This window comes from Danio rerio, chromosome 1 (assembly GCF_052040795.2).
Source record: "Danio rerio strain M-AB ecotype USA chromosome 1, GRCz13ab, whole genome shotgun sequence".
In the NCBI taxonomy this organism is placed as follows: Eukaryota; Metazoa; Chordata; class Actinopteri; order Cypriniformes; family Danionidae; genus Danio; species Danio rerio.
Window position 1 is genome coordinate 10,688,272 of NC_141021.1, and position 22,407 is coordinate 10,710,678.

Consider the following 22,407-nt stretch of genomic DNA (forward strand, 5'->3'; position numbering starts at 1 on the left):
CCAATCAAGGCTTTTTCCTTGGAGAAATTACAATGGTAAAAACATTTACACGTACTTTTAGATGCTGTGTTGAGTGGAGTTTGCTAGATTTGTTTCTGTTTGTATCCAGGCACCAAATACACATGTGAAAACAAGCTCATTAGTCTAAAGGGTTTACGGAGTCTCAGAGCGCCGTTTTGGACTAAAAATCCTCTCTGTGGATCAGAGCTGTATTTAAAATTACATGTAATTGCTTAATACCTGGGAAAAGTAAATTATTCGTATTACCGATGTTTTCTTTGCGCAACACTTGCATTCCTTAGAGCATTTGTAAACCACTCAACTGGACTTGTATGACTGTTTTTATTAGTTTTTACTGTTGCAGTTTTATTTGACATATTGATAGAAATGCATCTTAATTCCTGGTTTAAACCGAGCTAAAATATCAGTTGCAACATGATTACTTTTAACTTGTCGCAAATTAGGAATATAAACTTCAGGATCCATGTTAAAATAAAAAATAAATAAAATACAAGAATTCACTTGTTTAATTATTATTATTATTATTATTATTTGTGAATGCCTTAATTCTGAGTTTTTTAATCTTTATATTCAGTATATGCCATATATTATCTTACTGGTGTGGGAGATCTTGTCCTAAAAATGTTAAAGCATCTACAATGTTTTGCATAAAAAGCCCTATTTTTACCTTGAAAAATTTATAAAATATTTGTATAATTATTTTTATATTATAAATTTTAAATGTCAAAAATATTCTTAGACTTTTCTTTATTTTCTCTAAAGTTTCTTCTTTACTTATGAAATTACTGTACTTATTTTTTTATTTATGGAGTTATTTTATTTAATTCATATTTGTGTCATTTAATCTAAACTTTTAGACAATTTATTTAAATCTTATTTAATCAGACAAATTTGTTAATTAATATAATTATTACTGTTGAATTGAATCCAGTTTTAATTTATTTGTTTCATTTATACTCATGTGTGCTTTATTTGTCTTAAAAAGCATCTAATTTACCCTTTTTCAAGATGTAAGATAAGTCTTTTGTGTCTCCAGAATGTGTCTGTAAAGTTTCAGTTAAAAGTATCCATCAGGTTATTTATTATACTTTTCAGAAAATTTTAATTTTCAGCTCTGACCACATTATAGCTGTTTTTGTTGCCAGTACCTTTAATGCAAATGAGCTATTCCTCCCGGCCCACCATACCCACTACCTGTCAGAATGTGCCTCAATCTCTGCCTCAGATAAACAGCACATTGACAGACACGAAAGAAGCAGATCTCACATGTTTGTGAGAAATACTAAAGTAAGAACTTTTCCAATGATTATTTGATGTATTTGTTGTGGAGTTAATTCAAGCCTTTCTGCAACGATAAGTCACACACAATGTTGTAATGAAGTTCACGCACACCCACAAAGCAGATACACATACAGCACACGTTTTTAACTTTGCACTGTTTTTGCCTGGCAAATGTGACAGGATACACATTACTATTCACTGCTGTATGGATATCTGTTATGTTAATGTACAAAATAAACCTGATTTAACGTCCACAAACCAGGATTGAAGCGTTTTCTTTTACAATTGTACTGACATAATGACGGCTGTGGTGATGACTTACAATGATTTTACTGTCTTCATTACAAACATGCACTTTTTAAAAATGTTTTTAACTTGCAAAACACATTCTTCATCACATTGGATGATGATCGATGATCACAGCGAGCTGAACAGATCATTTAATCCCAGTTGCTTGGCGCACGTCCTGACTTGTTGATATGATTATACATGTTAATACAAAGACATGCTAATACGCGTTTGTCAATCAATTCGGTGGGTGGGGAAACTGCACTCCTACGTCATGGTGCAGTAGGCCTCAAAATGGGAGGCATTTGGTCTATTTTAACATAAGCAAATTAAAAAAACTTGTGTTTATATCACCCCAATATGACTGTGGACACTCTATACATACACACACTTCTGTCAAAACAGCTTAAAAAAGATGATTTTCTATTATCATAGGTGCCCTTTAAACTTGAAGTTTTAAAAATGTTTTTTTTTATTAAACACAATTATTTTTTGTAATTTTTCATGCATTTTTCCACTTTATTCCACATTTTATTATTTTAAATGCATTTTTATTTTCTGATGGTCTTTTAATATAAGCTATTTTCCGAACAAACAGTTCCCAATTTTTTAGGTTACAGACTCAACAATGAGCTGAAATTCCTACTGAAAGAAACAGAAGCTTAAACCAGCCTAGGTTGGATGGCTGGTTTTAGAGGAGTTTTCTTAGCTGGTCAGGCTGGTTTTAGCTGATTATTTTCCAGCCTGACCAGCTAAGACCAGGCTGGAAATGGCTGGAAACCAGCCTGGAAGTGGCCAAAACTCCTCAAAAACCAGCCTGGTCAACCAGCTGGAAATCAGCTGGAAATTGCTGGAAACCAAAACCCCTCTAAAACCAGGCTTGTCAACTAGATAAAACCATCTAACCAGTTTAGGTTGGTTTAAGCTCTTTTTCAGTAGGGGTAAAATAAAATATATGTAAAACCTAAACTTAATTTATGACAGCTATATTAAACAGTCCTTGTTTCCTTTTACTGTAGTTTAACTTGATGTACTACAACTGGAGTTAAATGTGAAACACTGTGACCAGATATTGCATGCTTGGCTTCTGACATGTGGGGTTAAAGAATCATCTTCTCATTATTGATGCTTAAAACGACATGACCATGACCGGCCTCTAATGAAACGCACAAAATATGGAACGCAAATCAGATCAATGAGCATCAAAGTGGGAATTTCCAAAGCCGTCACGACATTTGCCAGAAGAAAGCAGAGAGACAGACAGAGATGTTGATTCAGTGTATGTCTGATTTAATTGCTGCCATATGCAGCTTTAACAGGAGCTTCTTTCCACTAATGAGACCCAAGAGGGAGAGGGGTTAATTACTACAGCTGCAGCGCGAGAGAGAGAACCAGAGAGTGAAAGAGAGAAAGAGAGAGAGAGATGTTCCCCAGAGTCTTCATGTCTCTCTGAAGGAGATGTTTAATGAAGTGCTAAACAGGCAGAACAGTCCGAACATACACATACTATATCACACACACATAGAGCAGCGTTTACACCTCCTTTGTTCATTATTTGTTCTTCTTTGGTCTGGTATCTGGCATGGCACTGCTGAAACCACAGATCAAGGGTGTGTTTTTCTGCTGCAGTGTGTTTGCAAGCTGCCGCTGTACTGTAAAGATTGTCGTTTATATACTAACTAGACATACATTCAAATGTGGACATTGGATTTCAGGGTCAAATGAGCTTTTAAAAAGTGTACAGCGATGATAATTGGCATGTGCTCTGATTTTTATGAAACAGATTTATTCACTTTTATGAACCACATGTTAGAATTGTTTTTCTTTACATTAGAATGTTCATTGTAACTATAGTTTACATTGGTTGTATTGATTTTAGAACAGTAATATTTATAGTGTTTTTTAAAAGACGTTTCTTCTGCTCACAAAGCCTGCATTTGTCTGATTAAAAATACGTCAAAAACAGCAAAAATTCAGAAATACTTTTACAATTTAAAACAACTGGGTTCTATTTGAATACATTTTAAAATATAATTTATCCTGTGATTTCAAAGCTCAATTTTTAGGACTGCATTTTAAAATCCTAAAAAAAAGTACCAAAGTGTAGGGCTCTTCAATGTATCTTTATAATTTATCTCATTATATCGTAATATATACCATTTAGGCTTGGGAAATAATATGCTAATATGGTATACCACGGGATCTAAAAATAGCAACAGTGTCAATTACAATGCAGTTATACAGTCATAAAAAAACAATGCACCTAAATAGGAGACAAGTATTAAATAATAAATAGTATTTATTTAATGCCTACAAATGCGTATGTGTGATTGTCATCACGGGACAGTGTGGAGGAGAGAGAGAGGTGAGGTAAGATAGCGAGTCGCGCACCAAGTGATCTGCAGTTTGGCAGTATTTCCGGTTTCGACCGAATCGGAAGGGAGGCGTGGTAAATATGAACAAGAGGTCTGCATTATGCTGCTGTACCACAGGAGTCGTGGGACCTGACCAAATTTCTTGCGGTGCGGAAATAAATTTCTGAATAAAGCACGGGAGCGGTCGGTAACTCTGGTGTAATTTGACAGGGAGCGGGCGCGCAGTCTAACAATATCGCTCTTGAGCGAGCGAGTACGAGCACATCCGCATGAATGCTGTTTATGTATGTGTGTGTGTGAATGAGAGAGAGTGAATCTGTGTGTCACTTGGAGCTCTCTCTATGTGTGTGTGTGTGTGTTAGTAAATGAGAGAGAGAGAGAGAGAGCGTGGTGCAGTGCGTCGCTTGGTGCTGTCTCGCTCTCTCTGTGTGCGTGAGTGTGTGTGTATGAGAGAGAGCATCCCGCACAGATCTCTAATACTAACAAGACAATCAGGTGAACGCGAACCTAAGGTCGCATATACGGTATTCAGTTTCTGAATGGTTTAGGCACTAGCCAACAGTTTGGTGACCAAGGTAAAATAGGAAGGAGGTTTGACTGTATCAAAATTTGGATACCGCCCAAGCTTAATACCATTCAAAATACCGATATCACAATGTAATCATTCGCAATAGTCACATCACATGTATATGCAATGTGGAGTCTGGATTATAATTTACCATATTGAAATTTTCTGGAATGCAAAAGATTTTTGGATGTTTGAGGTTCTTCATGGAACCACTCACATTTATGACTCTCTTAAAAACTAATTGCTTAAAAACTTTTAAAAGACATGGCTCTTTTTAAGAACTGCTGAAGTGGTTCAGCAGAGAAAACTCCCTTTGGAACCTTTATCTCAAGAGTGTATGCTAATAAAAATGTTTAAAAAAGCACTTAGTTTGTTGGCAGTAACAGTTATGCAAGACTATGTGCCTTACTGATTTTTTAAAAAGGACCAAAAATAAAAAAGGATTTTGCATACATAGGAAATTTTTCAAAAAGTAAAGAAGAGTAAAGAAAACTTACTGTGTGAAGTCTAAACACAGGGAGACACAGAAAGGGTGGTATTTTGTTAATTTGCACGTTTTACTCTGTGTTCACCACACCCAATTTACATCATTTACACATCTGGGCCCAAATATGTTTGATAAGACATTTGGAAAGTTGATTAGCAGCTTTTTATTGCATGTTTAGAAACAATTTGGCACCTATTAGTCAAAGCTTTGTTTTTCATGATTTAGACAGATGTTTGAGAAATGCATGGTGTTGAAAATCCCATCTTGTACGAAAAGCAAGCAGCTAAAGCCGATAAGAGTGAGAGCTGAGAATGAGATGAGGTGAATGTGAGAACACGTTCACAAAGCGCACAAGACGCTAATCAGATCCTTTATCAAGATGATGTCAGAAACCTGCATGCTAATTTCAAGTTATATGATAGGTGACACGGAGTCAAATTATTTCATCACAGAAAGCAATTACCAGATGATATTTACCAAAATATGCACAAATAAATGAGATAATTACACAATGTTCATGAATTATAGTAACAGAACAACAAAGAAAAAGTAGATGTCCAATGATTCTCTGGAGAACAATGAAATTAAATGCAGACTAACAGACATGTTTTAGAGCCCAAAGCAAGTGCAGAAACAGAAATGATTCAGTGCAGACAAGAATGATTTAAGGGTGCTTTCACACCTGTAGATCGACTGTTTTGTTCAGAAACAGGGATTAACATTGTTACAATGTTTATTTTTGTTGCTGGTGTGGTTTGCAAAGTTTCTAAACGGACCAAAATAGTTAAAACAAGTTGCATGCGAGTAAACTCTTCTCACCTTGGTCAGAGTTTAAGAGTCCCACGGATTCTGCTGAGCTGTCATTATTTTAATTTATGATGATAAGCAATAAGACATTATAAGTGACAATGAGCACTTTAATTTTGACACCCACAGACATCATCAGCAAACATAGATCAGAGATGTAAGACTTGCTCATACATACTCTAATTTCAGTTGTCTGAAAAATCTATTAAGTCAATCAATCTACGCAAATTGTTGGCTAAAATTCTGCATTATAGACTTAAATTATAGAGAGAAATAACAGATGAACCGAGACTGCAGTCAGATCATGAAGCAGATCAATCTTTCTTTTGTGGTGTCAGAAAGAACAAAGCAATAGACCTAATACAAAATATTATAAGATTAAAATATGGAAGTTATCAGATGTAATTTTGGTAAATTTTTCTGATGGATAAACAGCTCTCGGTAATATTTCAGCATGCTTTCACTTTTGTATTAGACATGAAACACATATTTACCTGTAGGAATGACATCCCGCTCTACTCATCAGTCTCTCTTCATATATGCATATATGCAGCGGATACCCTTCCAGCGGCAACCCATTACTGGAAAACATCCATACACACTCATTCATACACACACACTGAGGAGAATTAAGCGTACACAATTCATATAATGGAAACTGGAGCCCCCAGACGAAACCCACTTGAACACAGGTATAGCCTAGTTCGTTCGTTTCTTGGATCGTTTTGATTTCTCACTACAATCGGTCTGCTCCAGAGTTCGTTTCAATCGGGCCAAGAACACCTCATTCAGGGGGTCTTGGACTGATTGTTTTGGTGCAGATCAGAGCGCAATTGTGAGCAAATGAGAATAAGACAAATGAGAAATGAGAGTTCTGAAACAAATGTCTAGGTGTGAAAGCACCCTAAATCTACATTCCATCTACATTTACGTACTGTTGAGTCAAAACATTTTCTTGATTCAAGTCCTGGTTCTTCAGTTGCTAGCTATACACTGTCAAAATACATGTTAATTAACAGTTTCTGTATTTTGTGACTAACAAGTGTTTTCCATTTATTTCCTGTTGTGAATTGCATTGTGGGATCTTGATCTTGACTTTTATTGACACTTTTAATAGTTTAAAACAATATAATGCACTCAAAAAATATTTGTGCTGCTTGTTAACGCTTTGAGTATAAGAAAAGTGCATTACAAATAAAATGTATTATTATTATTGTTGTTCAAACTATTTATTCAATATGAATTGAACCAACACAATTCTTAAGTTTTTTGGAGGACTTAAATGTTTTATGTTCAATCAACTTAAATTTGTAAAAACGATTTACAAAAGTTAACCAATTTGTGTTGGGAAAACATGAAGGAATTTTGTGGAACCCAGCATTTTTTTTTTACAGTGAAGAAATAATACATAGAGAAATAAGTCTGTAAAATAACAAAACATGTATTATAATAATATAATAAATGTTATAATAATAATAATGGTAATTACAAGGATTTTGTACAGTAATATACAACCAGAAAGGTTATCTGTCTGTCTGTCTGTCTGTCTGTCTGTCTGTCTGTCTGTCTGTCTGTCTGTCTGTCTGTCTGTCTGTGTATCTATCTATCTATCTATCTATCTATCTATCTATCTATCTATCTATCTATCTATCTATCTATCTATCTATCTCGGTCTGTCTATCAGTCTATCTGCCCATTTATCCATAGATATTATATTATATTTTATTATTATATTATAATATTTATAATAATAATAATTAATTACAAAAATTTATATATTATTTTATTTATTCATATATTTATTTTATTTTTTTTACAAGAATAACCCATTTTTAGTTTCATCATCAAATTACCTTTTAAAAAGGTACATTTTATATACATAAAAATGTTAAGTAAAATTACACTTTCAACAGACATACATGCACACAGACACAGATGCTATTCACAAGCACACCCACATGCTCACGAATTGTATCCTGACACATATACAACTCAGGAATGTTGAGTTTAGTTTCTGATATTAAGCTTAAAACTAAATCTTAAAACTAAATCTTCTAAAGCATTTTCCTGCTTTTTTTTTTTTTTGGTAACCATTTATTCCTCTACAGGAAATTTTAGCAACAAAAAAAAAATCATACTCCCAAAAATTCAACATCTCATAACACTGAGTCTCCTGAGCTACAGTATATGAAAAGCCCACCTCTGACTTGCTGTAAATAAATTCTCTATAAACAGTAGTATAAAAAAAAAGATTTTGGCAATGAAACATATACGGGGCAGAACGGTAACACAGTCACACTGAACGGGGACATGAGTGGCTATATTGATGTGCTATGATATCCGCATGGTGACATTGCTCCTGCTAACACTGTGGCGGATACCCACAGTGGAGGAGCACAACACACAGCCGGAGAGAGAGACACACACACACTTCCTACAGATGCTTCTCTGTGAGTGACACCTGTTCCTCTAGTGTATGAGCTTCCTGCCAGAACAGGAAGTTAATCCAGTTAAACACGGCTCTCAGTGTGTGTAGTGAAGCAAATGTCCACATATAACAAACCGTCATGTAACCAGGCAAATAAATAAATCCATAAATAAATTGCAATTATCTAATAATAATAAAAAAAGCATGAATTAATTTCACTATTAGTGTCTGAACTTTATATCAAATGACAGAAAATTAGACTCATCAATGACATTTTTCATTCCCTCCTCCTCGCTCTCCATATTTTGTCACCTGATCTGTCATATTAACCTCTTCTGCCAAGCGTCAGACACAAATTTAGATGCGCGCACACACACACACGCACGCACACACAAACACAGTACACAGACGCACACACCAGATGCCAATTTCAAAAGAGACATCTTAATAGTGCTGTCAATGAATTAATTAGACGTGTTAATGAGCTAATGGCAGCTCACTCTAAATTAAATTAATGCTGTAATGGGTTCAGACAGAGAGAATTAGCTTCAACTTCTCAAAATGATTCTTGAGTGTGTGTGTGTGTCATCTGCTGTAAATGGATCTATAATGTACACAAAGCCCAGGCTGTCTCCATCCCCCAAAGCTAATCAAGAGACACTTTGCAATTAAAAGCTTAATTACAGAGAGAGAGAGAGAGAGAGAGAGAGAGAGAAAGAGAGAGAGAGAGAGAGAGAGAGAGAGAGAGAAAGAGAGAGAGAGAGAGAGAGAGAGAGAGAGAGAGAGAGAGAGAGGAGAGATGGTTTAAATGAATCTGACAAATCTCAATCGCAACATCCCTTCTACTATCTGAAGTACTTTTTGTTGGTGATTGTAAAAGTACATATTTTGTGAATATGATAAGACAGAACATAAATTTTAGGACAAGATCTGGCTGTTTTGTATGATCACTTACTAAGCTTAAAGGGTTTATAGACCCTTTTCACAATTCATCAGCATCTTAAATTCTTAAAGGCCACCTATTTTACCTCTTTTACAAGATGTAAGATAAGACTTTGGCTTCTCCAGAATGTGTTGGTAAAGTTTCAGCTCAAAATATCCATCAGATTATTTATTATATAGAATCTGCCCATTTTAGTGTCTGAAGACTATGTAGCTGTTTTTGTAGTCTGTGGCTTTAAATCCAACTGAGCTGCTTCTCCCCGAGCACTGTTGCCAAGTGCATGTTTGCTTCTTATGCGCTACGTCAGATAAATAGCTGTCAGTGATAGTGACAGACTCGAATGGAGCTGAAATACAATCACTAGTCAAAAATACCAAGTAAGTTTATTTGATGTATTTGAGGTGGAGTTTATTCAAGCCTTTATGAAATGATAAGTCACACACACATCACATACACAAATGCCATTTGCAGTACACACACACATACGCACGCTATTCATTCATACGATATTCATGTTCACTGACAACATGCAGCCGTGATAATTATACCGGTTAAGAATTACAGCAATTTTAAAAGTCTTTACTACCAACATGCTCCGTTATAAAAACGTTTTAAATTTATTAAATTAATTATTGAGGTACAGCTGATCACAGAGTTGTAAAATATGTTTTAATCCTATTTTTTCCGCAAAATGTGTATACATGTTAGTATAGAAACATAGCACATGTCAATCAATTCAGTGAGCAGAGAAAAAAAAGCACTTCTTCACATTGCGGTGGGCCTCGAAATCACTGGGATTTGGGTCATATTTTAACACTATTGTAAAATTTAACTAAATAAAATAGAAAGGCATACAGCATAAGAAATATCTCTTAGCTGAGATTTGTTTGGTATAAAGCCAAATATCACATACTGAATGTTTTATGTTTTCCATTATTCCAAAGTGTTCTCTCCAGCTGAATCAACTTCATTGTTTTTTTTTAATCTCAAAATCTGTCAGCTACTTTTGTTGCACATCTCTTTTACCTTCTTAACCCATGGAGGGACAAAGTCACACATTAATTGTGTGTGTGTGTTCCCAGTGTCTCTCTCTGCTGGGAGCTAGCATTGGTTGCAAACACCATCTGCTAACTACAGGGTCACCTGCTAGCAAACATTTAACCAACAAATATACACACAAACAGGTACCTGCCTGCCATTGAGGACCAAAGTTGTTGCTAGAAGAAAGTGTGTCAAATGAAGCAACAAACACTTAAAAATAAAGTCTACTTATGTTCAAAAATTATATTACATTACCTAATTAAAAACATTGATAAGTGTACACTTCTTTTTTAAAGTTTAATTTTTGAAAGACTTTGAAATAAATAAATACACATTCTGTATGGAATAAAGTGCAAGTGTTCAACCATACAGGTCCTCACTAGAAAAGCACCGAATAATCCGCCACCAAAAAAAATTTTTTGGGCCATTTTTGGTTTTCAGCAGAAAGATTTTTATCACCGAAACAACATGGCTGAAACAGTATGTTGTGATGACGCAAACAGAAGCCGCGACCTGCACATGTCTGACTTAAGCAGCATGTCTCAGATGTGTCTGTTCAGATCCTCTGCATTTCATTGCGAGTATCTAACGGTGCCTTCACACCTAGACTTCTGTTTCAGAACCTAGTGCGTTTCCCCATTTAGCTCGTTTCGTTTGGCAAATGTGAATCCAACAATCACGCTCAGATCCGCGCCAAAACAATCGGTTGGTGACCGCCTGAATTACTGAAATGAACTCTGGGGCGGATCAATTGCAGTGAGACAGCAATACGATCCAAAGAACTAATGAACCAGGCTATATCACAGTGTATTATGGATATGTAATAGGCATACTGTATATGGCTATATGACGAGAGAATTACGAGTAGTGTGGGATGTCATTCCTACTGGTAAATGTGCGTTCCATGTCAAATACAAAAGTGAAAGCATGCTAAGTGAAGTTTATTTATAAACAAATTTCGAGAGGATCACGTGCTTATGATTGTTCACAGCTGTTCCAACTTTAGCTAATGACTATGATTATTCTATCAGACGATCCTTAACTCACTATAAATAACCAGACTTTTCTCATCTCAATATCTTCGTCTTGAAGAAACCCCCCCCCCACCCCCCCACCCAACCCTACTTTCCTCCCTTTCAAACGGGCGTCACGGTGGACAGCGATTAGCGCTGTTGCCTCACAGCAAGAATGTGCCTGGTTTAATTCCTTTCCAAACCAGACGGCATTTCTGTGCGGAGTTTGCACGTTCTCCCCGTGATCACGTGGGTTTTCCCCGGTTCCTCCGGTTTCCTCCCACAGTTCAAAAACAAGCACTCTAAACAATTAATCCAAATACCTTAGCTAACTCTGAGTACACCTTTCAGCATCCATATCCGACACTTAGCTACAACAAGTAAGAGGGGGAGTCATCGAGATCTACCTGAGCTCAAACTCCCCTCTCGCCTTGCAACGGGAGCCCAGGGCTCAAGGATCTTATAAGCTCAGGGCTCTCTCCCGGCACAGCACGCCAAACTAGCTTTATTGTCAATCATCAGCTAAGTGTGAACTCTTGAAACTATTAACGAGAGCTGTTTATCAGTTACCGAACTGCAGTATTGGTTTGACTGTTATTTCTCTATATAAAGTAAATTCTATAATCCATAATTCAAACCAACGGCTAAGAGAAAGTCTTTTCTCTGATTTATATTTGCTGACGATGTCTGTGGGTGTCACCATTCAAAATTAAAGCGCAGGTTTTCGCGTATAATGTCTTATTGCTCATCGTCATAAATAAGGATGTATGGCAGCTGAGCAGGACTCTGACCAATGGGAGAAGAATTTACTCGCATGTGACTTGTTTTAGCTGTTTTGGTCCGTTTAGAAACTTTGCCGTGTTAAAGCGAACCACACCAAGAACAAAGTTCAACATTGTAACAATTTTAATCCCAGTTTCTGAATAAAACAATCGATCTACAGGTGTGAAAGCACCTTAAAACCCTTTTATTTGGACGAGAATGCTTATATTATGTGTGTCATTTGCTCATTTAATGGAGCTGTTTGGTCTTTAAATTTGTTAAGGGGAAATGGTTAAAGACTTTGTAGCAACAGTTAAGGAAACACTTAAATCATTAAGGGGAAATATTGTTGACCCTTAAAATTATTATTGTTATAAATGTTTAAAAACATGTTATTATTGTTATTTATGTACTAGCCCAATTTATAAACAAACTCAAATCTTTCTCATATGTCAGGCAGATGACAAGCTCAACCACTAAACAGCTTGTTTTCTAGTGATCCCCATCCCCATTGTTGCAATATGCTTTGTAATTGATTTAATCTTTCAAACTTTGATATTAATTTATGCAATTGCAAGGTTAGTAGTAAGGTTAGTACACAGTCATAGCCATACATGGAATCGTGCTAATAATAGGCATAATTTCTTTCAATGTTTCAGTTTTCAGCCTTGCTTTCCTCTTTTTTGGTTTTCAGTTTCAACCAAGATTTTTTGTTTTAGTGCATTCCTAATCCTCACATTAATAGACTGATTTCTGCTTAGAAAAAACACTTAAAACACATGTTTTATGTTTTTCTCCTCCAAAGGCCGTAACAGCTAAAAGTCAAAGCAGATGGTCAAAACTTTGCATACTGTGGTGCTGTAGATTATTATTCTAAATGTTTAAAGTGCACAATACATTGGAAGTTAGTTGGCGTCTTGTGAAAATCCACAATTTATATAATTACTACGCTTCAAAAAGGTGACTATATTTATATTGAATTTAGGAGTCAATATGTTTATGAGCAGTGAATGTAAAACATCTTTCTTTTTAGAACAGTGCATTATATCACAATTTCATCAACTGGTTATAAAGTTTATTGTAGCTATTTCTGTCATTTGGCCAAAATATAATTTTATACAAGATGAGTAGGCTACTTTCATTGACTATGTCTAGACTGCTCCTAAAATACATAAACATTATTTTCATATACAGTCATTTAAACGCTGAATATTTAAGCAATAGGTTGTTTTTACCCTGGTATATTTAAAACAAGCAGAAACCTTTCAGACTGTGAGTATCAATAATACTGGGTGGAGTTATGAGATTTGACAGAGTTGAAAAACCAATGATACTGCAAGGCTTCGTCACATTATCCAAATGCAAAACTCACAATCGAACATAAAAAAAAAGGAAAAACAGAACAAATTTGAGATATTTCTGAGCATGTGCGTCTATCTGTGATTCATACACATGCATGTCAGTCTGTTACGTGCGTAGAGAGCTTTACTAAGAGTCAGTTCCTTTTAAATTGTAATTTTGGTCACCTTTAAAATGCGGAGTCAAATAAAAAAAAAGAAAATATGTTACAAATCTTCAAAGACATGCATTTATTAGATGGAATGAGAAAGATTATGAAGCGTCTAAAAGACTGAGCACAGTTCAGTTAATATGAATGACAACCTGATAATGCTCTTAAATGAAATCTATCTATCTATCTATCTATCTATCTATCTATCTATCTATCTATCTATCTATCTATCTATCTATCTATCTATCTATCTATCTATCTATCTATCTATCTATCTATCTATCTATCTATCTGCTCCTGTATTCAACAAGCTTCTCTAATAGTGCCATTTTACTCTTAACTCTTGAGATTTTTAAAACAAAATACATCTATTTTTAAAACCAAATTTTAAAATAAGTGTAAAATCAAGTTATCCATTTTTATAGCTTCTATTCCCAGTTATTTAAGATGGGTTGAGAGGTCTCTTAAGTGGTAAGCAGATGGCAGTAGGGGTTTGTTTTGGCGCAATGGACCAGAGATCTAATATTCTTACCAAAAAAATTCATTCTCACACACGGCGGCAATATTTAAGTTTACCAGCTTGCTATGAAAACTAAGCTTGTTCTTATGAGTTAACTAATAAACAATATGATGTCTTCTTGACTGCACAAAACACTCTGTGTGAAAACATTCCTCTATGAGGAAAAGTGGCAGCCATTCTCCTTTTGAGTTCATCTCCGTGTTTTATCCCAACATTTTTGGTACAGTACTGTTCTATTGTGCTGGTGCCCTGCAGTGAGTGAGTGAACTCTTGGTCTTGCTTTTTTTTTAACTGCTTAATTTTTTTACTAAACATTTTGTTTGTATTTACTCTGCAACAGATGTTCTAAATAGTTATTTTTTCAATGGGGCACAAGAAAATTATGTTTTCTGTTGTTTCAAAGCAAATGCAAACATATCGAGGTATATATTGAATATCGAAAAAATGTTGACAATATCGAGGTATAAATTTTTTTTCTATATAATCTAGCCCTAATTCATACCCATGTAAATGCATCAAGTTTCGCATGTAGCTGAATTCAAAAGTTCAAGCTTGGTGAACTCGACCTACTAAATCACATTGCATTATTGTGTGAGACCAATAGAAGACCAAAAGGTGACCTCGAAATTTTTAAAACATGGAGCAATCGCTCACTTTATCCATTGCTGCATCCTAATTCACATACTTATACTTTGCTCTAAAATCGTGGTTCTCAAAGTGAGGGTCGGGAGACATTGAAGGGGTGGGGCTGGAAATTTCCTATAAAAAAAAAAAGTTGTTTATAGTTACTATATACTATATAGTTATTATAGTAGCTTATAGTTACTAGTTCTATTGGACTGCGACCCCTGGGGTAATTACATTATATTAAAGACACAGCAGCGTCAGATACAGCAGATTGATTTTATAACATCAGGTTAAACTTTCTGGCACATTTACTGTACAGCACTGACATACATAAAAAAAAATTAAACAAAAAATAGACTTGGGGTCTATTGGTGTGTGTACGCCATTGCGTACAAGGTTTTTGTATTTATAACCATCTCAGAGGATATTGGGGGTTGTGAGTCACTGGCATTGTAATTTTGAGGGTCGCGGGTTGAAAAGTTTGGGAACCCCTGCTCTAAAAGTATGTACTTTTTTGAAAAGTATACACTTCTAAGTGTGTAAAAGAAGAGTATGCAAACTTTAGGGCATACTGCTACCTTGTTAACAGATCATTATATTTTTTAGTTACATCACCTGTCAATCTTCTTGACACATCATCCACATTTCTTTCATATTTAACTACCTTATTTGAGAAGCAGCAGCAGCAGGTTAATCTGCTATTTGGGAGTCTTTTATGCAGAGAAATCCCCTCAGCTCTTTGGGTCATTATGCATTTAGAAGTTAATATATCTTGATATAAGTTCAAATTGTTGTCACAGATGAAATATAACACGGAAAACACGATTTAAATACGTTCCAGTTGGCTAGATATTAATTAAGCCATTCAAACAACTTTACCAAAGCCTCTCTATTTGGCAGTTGGGCTTGCATGTCAGCCATGTTTGTAGTTTGTTTACACTTTTTACCCAAGTTTGTAGTTCTAATCAAATTCACATCCAACGTGCAATGTATTGTGGGCAATGCTACACTGTTAAAAATTGTCCCGTTAAAAAACAGTAAGTTACTGGCAGCACAGTTGCCAGCAAGTTACTGTTAAATTAACAGCATCTAGCTGTAGTTGAAATTTACAGGTTGTTCCTGTTTTTAGAAAATACAGCATAAAGCTGTTATTTACTACATTAACAGTAATTTAATGTCAAAATTAACGGTTAATTAATGTTTATTTGAATTTTTAACTGTAAACTACAAATATGTTATCCCGAGAAATGAACTGCTAAGAAAATGGGTATATATACATTTTTTATTTGTTATAAAAACACAGTTTAATACAATGCACACATATAGCCTTATTGGAAACATTAAAAATGCAGTGTAACTTTAACTTTTATTACATCTTATTACACTTATATATTTCAAATTAGTGGCTATGGAAAACCAAGTAGAATTACTCCAACAATTACTACTCTGAAAACTTCTGAGTGAATTACAGAATTAGTCATTAAGAAATAAAAAAGAATGCAATGAACAGTTTAGGTATTCAAGAACAAACACCTGAAAAAATTACGCGACTAACACAATAAAATGAGTGCCATAAGTGAAGAGGATGTGTAGGGTGTGTGTGTGTGGGGGGGGGGGGGGGGGGACGCTTATATGACATCCAACTCAAAGTCCATTAGCTTCTTTAAGTAAACTGGCAACCTTAGTGTTGACTGAATTCATTTTGTGGGTGACCTTCCCCATTCCCTTCGATAGGATGTGTCCACTCTTGGAGCCTTAGGGTTTACCAATGAAGCTCCTAAAAAAGTGCACATATTCAGAATTAGTGTGGGTTAAAGTTTATACAATAATAATGTGAAGAGAAATAAATATATTAATTTAAGCGTCTAACCTCTGAATTAATTCCAATGTGCATGCAGCCTCAGCTTGGTTCTCCACATCGAAAATGTCGTAAGTTGAAAACACAGCAGCTATACCAGACAGAAAACTTGGCTGGATGCTCTCTCAGATTATTTGCCCCTCAAAACTGACCATCCATTTATGAATGTAGCTTCCTGGTTTTTCTCCTAAAACAATTAAAAGAAAAAAACAATGTCAGCAGTCACATGAAATTATATTTTCTACTGCCTATTTGAAAATATATGTGAGGGAAGCTGACATAATTTTACTTAGTCTCAAAGCCCTGTTCTTTTAACACAATAAATGCATTTGAAAATGTTGACTGTGGACCCACCTGGACAGCCACTGAAATCAACGTGTATATACTGTGTATTGTGAAATTGTCACTGCAATGTTTGTGATTTATTTAACTTAATATTTATGATCAACATAGCTCATGTGTTAAACAACTAAAATTGAGTAATTTAGTAAATTTAATATAATGTTTTCCAAAGGTGAATGAAAGCTTGGGTAAAATATGACAGAACATTTATTTTATGTATTTGTGTATTTTGTTTTGTTTAAAAGAATTTACCATGTTTGCTAAAATACAGAGAAAACACCCTTAGTTGCATAAGTAATAAAATACAGTTCTAAACATACCAAAAAGTATCAGTCAAGGAATTGCAGGTAGTTCAAGGGTCTTTTCTACATCAGGTACAGTAGAAGATGCCTAAGACAAGAATTACAATGATGAGGAAAGAGACAAAATTAACAACCATAATGTATGCATAACATTTTTTTATTGTATTTTTAGTTATTAGGACAATAATACCATATAGACAATAATAATAACTTTACCATGTTATCATGTTTCATTAAACTCACCTTGTAATCAGAAATCAATATCTGTATCAGAAATCCAGCTCCACTCTATGAGGCAGTTAGCATGTTCACATGTTCACAGGTTCAGCGCAGAAATGGACATAATGTATAAAACAGTTTATCGTGGTGATTAGCCAATTGTACTCGACAAAGTAGCATTACAATACAAACCAACAACAGTAACATTTTTAAACACAGCATTAGTGAAAAAAATGTTTTATCAAAGCCTACATTGAAACCATATTAGGTAGCTATTAAAAGCTAAAGCTAAAATTAACTATGAGATGACAATCTTTTCATCATGCTACCTAAATCAATACAACTTTGTTGCTACATATGTTTAAAAACTGACTTTATAGATACGCTTATAGCCTATATCATTTTTTAATTATCATAGTCTGACTTACCATGTAATCAGGAAATATCTGTGTCAGAAATCCAGTTCCACTCAATGCAGATGCAGTTTGCACATTGACACTGATTTAGAACTAAAATAGATGTAAAAAAGTTACAATATCAGCATCCAGTTAACCTATTTGCAATCACAAATGTGTATTTTGTGTAAAATGAGCAAAATAAAGGTGCACTCACCGAGTAAGTCAAAGTTAAAAGAAGCATGAAAATCCACATGTAATGGCTGACGTCTTCTGTTCAAAAAATACTGTTGATTGATGTTTTTTTACATTAGTGTGATAAAAACAGTAAAATAATGTTAAATCTTGTCTACGTCATTTCAAAAACCGTAAAAAAACAGCAACATACTGCTTTTGACAATAACAGGATTATACTGTTAAAATTTTGCCGTAAATTAACAGCAATTTTTAACAGTGTAGTGGTTAGTGTATATATGCTTCTACACTTTGGATTTTTACCGTAAATGGTAAACCATCCGGGAACTTTTGGCATACTCTTTTCAACGTACTATGGTTTGGGACATACTAATTCTATTTTTGAACACTATTTAGGATGGATAGTATGCGAATTGGGATGCAGCAAATGCCTAATCATCTTGTTTAGTCCCGCTCCTTTTCGCAGCATAGCACGACAGAATTTAGCATGCTCAAACTCTAATGTGACCGCGGCTTAACTGACATGCAGAAACGCATCATAAGTTAATAAACAAACATACAAAGTTCTCTGCCTTTGAAATGCTTTCACAAGTGTGAGTCACTTACGTAATTGGCTACAAACGATTTTAAAAGTCTTGTCTGTTAGATAGCAATTCTCTAATTGTTCATCCTTACTATAATTCAACCCAGAGCTTATTGAACAAAAACTGAAATGCTGTAAAAGGCTTGTAGTTAAATTTGACGGCATGAAAATGAGTTTAAATACAAAAGTCCTTTTGAATAGATGCTACAAAATTGGAACCTTTGTTAGAACAATGTGAAAAAGTGGACAAATTTAACACACGCTCATCTTGCAAAATTCATAAGATCTCCGTAAATACCCAACGTACAAAAGCAGGCTTATGTTTTTCCCTGGCCAGGAGTTTGTCTCTTATTGCTTGTTAATTACTTTATCCAGTTTTTTGGCCATGAAAGAAATAAATCATGATAATCTTCTGAAGAAGCGTTCCCTTGTGGAACCTATAAAAGAACCTTTCAAGGTGCAAAAGAAAGAGCGGCGAATGACGCGGCCCTCCTTTTCCGAGCCGAAGCGAGGATTTCCAAACCATTACGCTTTGTTTCGGTGCAACAAGAGTGATATTAGTCACCCTAATTCTGACGCTTTTGAAACCAGAATGCTTTCAGAGGATGTATTAAAGGGATATAATGAGGTTATCACAACACTGAGGTTATTCAACAGGATGTTTCATGTTCGACAAGAGTGCACACACACACAAACACACACACACACACACACACACACACACACACACACACACACACACACACACACACACACACACACAGCCAAGAAGCTCATCATTAGCATACAATTGCTATACTGGGAGCATTGTTTCTGAATCTCTTTAAAAGGGGACTTAAATTAAATCAGTCTGATGATGGCTTTTCTTCCCATTCTCCTCGTCTTGGAGCACTCTTTTGTCATCCTGTAATCCCCCCGGCCCAAACTCTAATCCATTTCTAAAAGATACAAACAGTGTTCCTGAAAACTCCGGAAAACTTTCAGATACATAAAACCCCTTCCAAGGCTTGAAAATCTCCAATATGGATGTAATTTGCTCCATTGAATTTTGCTCTAGCATTTGGGGGGGAAAAGGGAGGGGAAAGGCAGCTGCACATTTCTGCCACTCTGTTGTAGCTCCTTATCAAATCGGGGATGTCCGAGTCTGATCCTCTTGTAAACACACAGAAAATATGTTCCTCGGAAAGCATGAAATGCTTTGTGTGTGTCAAACTCAATACTAAGGAAAAGTCATTTTTTCTTTTTGCTTTGAGATCCATAAAAAAAAATTCTAGCATGTGTATAAATACACATACACACAGCATAGTTGTAAATAAAATAGACCAACAGGACACAGTCCCATTTTAGGATCACAAGAGAAGCAGACACACCAGATTACAGAGCACACGTGACAAACACAATCGATTCTCTCTGAGCACACGCTCAGGATGTTTCTAGCAGGTCTCCCTTATAAAAGAGGTTTAAATGGTGTGTTTCACACATTTTCTCTGTATTTAAAGGCATGGAATAGAAAGCACTTGAGATGATTGGCCCCCACTGCGGGGCCCGATTCCACTGCAGGCTGTGATTGACAGCAGAGTAAAGTATCAAACTCTTTCAGATGCTGCGTGTTCTTGAACATGCTATTATGATAAACATTAATAGTGATTTTACAAGTATTTTTTAAGTACATAAAAGTATTAGAATTTTCATTCATTTTTCTTTTCGGCATAGTCCCTTAATTAATCTGGGGTCGCCACAGCGGAATGAACCGCCAACTTATCCAGCAGCTTATGCCCTTCCAGCCGCAACCCATCTCTGGGAAAACATTAGAATTTTATTTATAATTATACTTAGAGATTATTGTAGTATCATGTATGTTTCTTTGTACAATATGATTATAATACCATTGAACAGACTTGTAGTGTAGACTACATTCAAAAGTAGTATACTGTTTTTTAAATGTTTAGAAATGGCATTTTCTTACAAAGTATTAATAACAGTAACATAATTCAAATAAAACAATTAAATATTATTATTACTGCAATTTCAAATAACTTTTTAATTTAACATAGTTTTAACTTTTTAATTTAACATATTCATTTTTTCATTTTGCTTCGACGTAGTCTATTTCTGAGGTCACCACAGTGGAATGAATCGCCAACTATTTCAGCATATGTTTTACACATCGGTACTGGGAAACACCCATATACACTCATTCACACACATAAACTACAGCCAATTTAGTTAATTCAATTCACCTATAGCGTAAATCTTTGGACTGTGAGGGAAACCGGAGCACCCGGAGGAAACCCACACTAACACAAGGAGAACATACAAAATCTACACAAAAATGCCAAATCGCCCAGCCGGGACTCAAACCAGTGACGTTCTTGCCTTGAGGTGACAGTGCTAACCACTGAGCCACCGCAACACCTTAATTTAACATATTTTAAGTTCATTCATTTATTTTCTTCTCGGCTTAGTAACTTTATTAATCTGGGGTCGCCACAGCACTATGAACTGCCTATTTTACAAGTTAAAGCAAAGCTAAATTTTTTAGTCTTTCTACTGTCACTTTAATTGATTTAAACATTACCATCATTCATTCACTCATTCATTTTCTTTTCAGCTTAGTCCCTTTATTAATCTGGGGTCGCCACAGCGGAATGAACCACCAACTTACAATGAATGCATGTCTTTGGACTGTGGGGGAAACCGGAGCACACGGAGGAAACCCACGCAAATGTGGGAAGAACATGCAAACTCCACACAGAAAGGACAACCGACCGAGCCAAGGCTCGAACCAGCGACCTTCTTGCTGTGAGGCAACAGCACGACCTACTGTGCCACCGCGTCACCTATTACCATAATATAATGGCAAATTTGTGGTACCGTGATTACCCCAGTACCTTTGCTTGTCAAAGATTTGGTCCTAAATACTTTCAAGCAGGGGTCAGCTTTTTGACAATATTAAGTCACTATTATTTTGAATAGTCTTTTTAAATATTATTTTAATAGTCTTTTTTTGTTTTCTCAGTGATAAATATTGCAATATAATTATAGTTTCACAAGCAAGAAATTGAATAATCAAGTAACAATATGGTTTTGTTTTTAACTTCAGAACAAATAGGTCAAAACTAAGAGTTTTTCTTTAAAAGAGCCAGTGGGGTAAGTAAAATAATCTCTTTTTTGCTTTAAAATGTTGATATTTGGACTAGAGACAAGAAAAAAATTCTGAGTGAGAAAACCTGTCTTGTATAAATACAGATTCTGTGTAAATACTGTAATTAAATACATTTCTGTCGCTCCCAGTCTACTGTAGTTCAGATTGAACATTGCATATATTGTGATGTGACTATTGTAAATGCGCTCATTGTGATGACCATGCTGAAATGATATATTTTGCAGCCCTAGTACCAATGTACAACAATACTATCACTGGATGGAATAACTGTACTATGTTACTGGAGTATTTCCTAAAAAGGTGCCATGACTCAAAAACAACCACGGTAATATAGTACTATGCAGTTCTAATTTTTTTTTACTCTTAATGGTAGTAAAATAGTGGTAACTTAGTAGTAACATAGTTAATAATGATGGATGTGCGTTTTTGTTAATGCATAACACATTTACTGTATGGTTTAGCTGGTCATGTGATCAACACATCTGTCCTCATGAGGAAAGCAGCACTATTTAAAAGCAACATCACTTTATCAGGCCACAAACACAAAAAACGCACACTGAAATAAACCAACTGATAAGCATGCAAACCACAGACTTGTGTGCAGCAGTGCAGACGTGTAGACGCATGTGCACATGCATACTCAAAATGCTAATTACAGCGAAGAGTGTGAAAGCTC

At 35.3% G+C, this 22,407-nt stretch overlaps 1 protein-coding gene and 1 long non-coding RNA gene across 24 annotated transcripts in view; both read right to left on the reverse strand.

The window, feature by feature from the left end:
• ubn1 (ubinuclein 1) overlaps positions 1-22,407 on the reverse strand; it is a 192,149-nt gene that overhangs the window by 151,564 nt on the left and 18,178 nt on the right. The window lies entirely within an intron of this gene.
• Positions 1-22,407, reverse strand: part of LOC147846685 (uncharacterized) — a 165,456-nt gene that overhangs the window by 124,625 nt on the left and 18,424 nt on the right. For 7 of the 22 annotated variants that reach the window (XR_015476221.1, XR_015476210.1, XR_015476213.1 and 4 more), the window contains exon 2: positions 6,322-6,408. The exons of the other annotated variants lie outside the window; for them this stretch is intronic. This is a non-coding gene — a long non-coding RNA (uncharacterized LOC147846685). The remainder of the gene's footprint in view (positions 1-6,321; positions 6,409-22,407) is intronic. 22 annotated transcript variants of the gene reach the window in all.